Genomic DNA, 4729 nt, shown 5'->3' on the forward strand with positions numbered 1-4729 from the left:
TATCAAATCTGTTCTTCAGATGATCTCTAAATTCAGGTGGGATACATTCAAGGTCATATTTAGGCTCTCGTGGACTTGTGTTCATTTCCTTCAGCTTCAGCTGAATTTGCATATGAGTAATTGATAGTTTGTTCCACAGTCTGCTCCTGACCTTGTTTTGACTAATGATATGGAGCTTTTCCATCCTCTCTTTCCGCAGATGTAGTCAATTTGATTTCTAAGTATCCCATCTGGTGAGGTCCATGTGTACAGTTGCTTCTTATGCTGTCTAAAGAAGGTATTTGAAATGAACAAATCATTGATTTTGCAGAATTCTATGATGTGTTCTCCCACATAATTTCTATCACCAAAGCCATATTTTCCAACTACTAATTCTTCCTCTTTGCTCCCAACCTTTGCATTCCAATCACCAGTAATGATCATCTTGATTGCATGTTTTATCAATTTCAGAATGAAAATGTTGGTAGAATTCTTCTATTTCATCCTCACTGGCTTTAGTCATTGGTGCGTAAATTTGACTAATAGTGGTATTAACTGGGCTTCCCTGTTGACACATGGATATTATCCTATCACAGACAGCATTTTACATCATTACTGATCTGGATATGTCAACCATGGGTGACCCTGCTGGTATTTAAAATATCGGTGGCATATCTTTCAGAATCACAGCAACTCACAAGCCACCACAGTATGACAAACTGAATGACGAGTGGTGCTGGAAAACCATAAGGTTCTGGAAATTGATTTAATACCAATTGAAATCTTTCAATAAACTGAGATAGCACTGGAGGCACTCACTTATCTATACCAAAAAATTTGGAATACAGCCAATTGGAAGAGGTCTGTATCTGTGCTCATTCTAAAGAGAGGTGACTCAATGGAATGTAGAAATCATTTGACAGTATCATTACCATCACATGAAAGTGACGTTTTGCAAAAATAATTACAAAAGCTGCAGCAATACATCTATAGGGAACTTCCAGAGGGTCCAGCTGGAATCTGACAAGGATGTGGAGCAAGGATTATCACTGCTAATGTCAGATGGATCTTGATTGATAGCAGAGAATACCAGAAAGATGTTTACTTCTGGTTTATTGGCTATGCAAAAGTTTTCGACTGTGTGGATCATAACAAGCTATGCATCACATAGAATGAGTATTCTGAGAACACTTCATTGTGCTCATGAAGAACCTGTGCATAGACCAAGAGGCAGTCATTGGAACAGAACAATGGGACACCGAATGATTTAAAATCAGGAAAAGTGTCCACCATACTTATTCAATCTATATGCTGAGGAAATAAAACAAGACGTTGAATTATAAGAAGAAGAATGTGGCATCAAGATTGAAAGAAGACTCATTAAGCACCTACAATATGCAGATGATTCAACCTTTCTTACTGAAAGCAAAGAGGACTTAAAATACTTACTGATGAAGATCAAAGACCACAGTCTTTAGTATGGGTTGCGCCTCAATGTAAAGAAAACAAAAATCTTCACCACTGGACCAGTAAATAACATCATGTTAAATGGAGAAAAGATTGAAGTTTTCAAAGACTTAATTTTGCTTGGCTGCACCAACACTCAAGGAAGCAGCAGTCAAGTAATCAAATGACTTAATGCAGTAAGCAAACTTCTGCACAAGACTTCTTTAAAGTATTCAAGAGCAAAGATGTTAGTTTGAGGACTGAGCTGCATCTGACCCAAACCATGGCATTTTCCATAGTTTTATATGCATGTGAAAGTTGAACAGTCTAAGAAAGATGTCTTCACTTGAAGAAAAGGTGAAATTGGCCCAGCATGAACTTCAGTTTTTTTCAATAGGATGGTAGTATCTAAGGAGTTGTTGTTGTTGTTGTTGAGTGCCATCGAGTCGGGTCCGACCCATAGCGACCCTGTACAGGGTTTCCGAGGGTGTAAATCTTTACGGGAGTAGAAAGCCTCATCTTTCTCCCGCGGAGCGGCTGGTAGTTTCGAACCGCTGACCTTAAGGTTCGCAGTCCGATTCGTAACCACTACGCTACCAGAGCTGTGTTTTATTCAAATTACAGGTTATTCTCCAAACTCAAGGAGCTCTGGTAGCGTAGTGGTTACGAATCAGGCTGCGAACCTCAGCAGTTCAAAACTACCAGCTGTTCTGTGGGAGAAAGATGAGGCTTTCTGCTCCCATAAAGATTTACAGTCTCAGAAACGCTGTACAGGGTCACTATGAGTCAGTTCCAACTCTATGACACATAACCAACCAACCAACCAACCAACCTCCAAACTCAGCACTCCTTGACCATTTGTGCAAATGGGTTGTACCAGCACCTCTCAATAAGCATGCAGCATTTAAAATAGCCTTACGAGACCAATCCCTGGAGAAGACCATTATGATTGGTAAAGTGGATGATCATGATCAGCGAAAATGAGGAGGCCTTCCAATGATATGGATGGGCACAGTGGCAGCAGCAATGTGCTCAAATGTAACAACTGTTAGGATGGGGCAGTACCAGGCAGTGTTTTGTTCTATTTGGGCATAGGGTCACTATGTGTCACAACCTACTCGATGGCACTACCACCACCAACAGATTACCTATACCTCATTTTTAAAAATCCTCAAGAGAGACAATGGAGTATTTTACTTTTTCAAATTAAATTTTTACCTTACCCCCAACAAAAAAATAGATCTATGATATCAGGCAGATCAAAAAAAAATCACCCTGTGCCCTATCCTGAAAATGTTTATCCTAACATGCACATAACAAAAGTAGAATTAGGGCATTTAAGAAAATATATATCCTTATAAAATGAAGACATTTGAAATAGTCTTTTGTTTAAGGGGTTGAATGTACAAAAAGCTAAAGTTCTAACTCAGCTGAACAATATAACTCCCTACGTTGGACATGTTCGGCTCTTGCTGAAAGGTCAAAGCTCTCTATGGACAATAGAGGCCATTGCACACACAAATGGAGCATAGCACATGACTTCAGAGAATCATTCTAAAAGTATGTCTTCTCAGCTCGAACATTCCAAGGCATTAAAAAGCCAAGCTGTGTTCTCTGATGATAACATTGTTCCTAACTATTTGGTACCAGGTGTCACCCTGGAAACCTTGGACAGTAATAAAAGGCAGACTAAGGCAATGAGATCCTCATTCTCCTGAATTCTGACATGATTTTATGTCATACAGCATTCAGTCATGGTTAGATCTCTTTAAGCATGTAACCCATAGGACTGGACAAAAATGATTTTTCCAGATTTGTAAAAACTGGAAAGCACCCCACCTCAACTCTAAATATAATTTTTTTGCTCCAATCATACAAACAACCAACTATACCACCAACCTTCTGTTTAGTGTTCTGCTTTAAAATAGCACCTCAAAACTATTCTTTTCAATGGTAGCTTCAGAGTGAATGCCAAATCAATTAACAGGGTCAAATCAAGAGACACAACCGATAGCCAAGATTTCAATTATATTCAAGTATATTGATATAATGTGAACACTGACATTTAATTAAATAAAAAAGAACAGAGATTTATAAATTTATTTAAAAAGGAACTGAATCCAGATAGATAATCAGAGTACGCATATAAAGAGTCCTGGTGTGGTGCTGTGGAATGCGCTGAACTACAGGATTGGTTTGAAGCACATGGTCAGTGACTCAAGCTCACCAGCAACTTCTCAGAAACCCTATAGAGGGTCAATATGAGTCGGAACCAACTTGATGGCACTTATCAACAACACCAATAGACCTGTATAATGGTTTAGTTTTACACATACATTTACATGATTATAAACATAACCCTGATGCTTAAAGTTTCTTCCACAAGAGGCAAACCTATTCCATAATGTAATTAAAATCCAACATGCAAGTGCCCTTTGATGAAGAAAAATATTGATTTAATTTTGCAATGAGCTTATAAATGGCATTTGGGTGTGTGTTTTTTTTCCACAGTAGATTTCAATAGTGGAGACAAGAAGGAAAGTATGTAGGCCCTAAATGGTTCTCAAAAGAGGACAATAAATGTCACAAGTGAAAGGGGATTGAGAATGATGAAAACAAGCTTTATCTATTTAAAAATTTTGTCCAGTTTTAATCTCACCATAGAAAAATATCTAAAAGCACACACACACTGAGACATCTAGGTCTTAAATCGTCTCTACTTTTATATATATATCATTGAAAATATAACAACAAAATATGAGTTTCAACACGTAACCATAGGAAAAAAAATAGCTATCAGGATAAAAGTCCTTGTCAGACCTTAGGTTATTAGAAGTGATTTCCTGGTTTAAGCAAATAAGATATTCTCAAGAATAGTGAGCTGCAGAAATAGCAATGTGATCAGTTTCTCTGAATGATCATGAAATAAATATTTAACTCTTACAATCAACTAGGCAAGTATCAGTGATATCAAAACATTTCATGGTTGGCAAAAGGAAGGTTTAAAATATAGGGGCTTTCCCACATGAGACAACACAGACATAGATGAGGAAGACAGGGCAAGATTAGTCACATGAAAGTCAACAGTTGACCAGTGCTCTGCTCCTCCAACAAAGAATAAACTCATCATTTGTTTATTCCAGATTGTTAATATTCTTCTTTCAGTTATCTAAAGAAGTATTTAGAACTTTGGACAGTAATTAAAAATAACATCTCCATTAATGACATTTGTGCTAGTTATTGTGGTAAGCAATTCTTATGTATTATTTAATAATTATTGGAATATAGTAGGCAGAACAATGCC

This window comes from Chrysochloris asiatica, unplaced genomic scaffold, assembly GCF_000296735.1.
Source record: "Chrysochloris asiatica unplaced genomic scaffold, ChrAsi1.0 scaffold00327, whole genome shotgun sequence".
NCBI classification, from domain to species: domain Eukaryota; kingdom Metazoa; phylum Chordata; class Mammalia; order Afrosoricida; family Chrysochloridae; genus Chrysochloris; species Chrysochloris asiatica.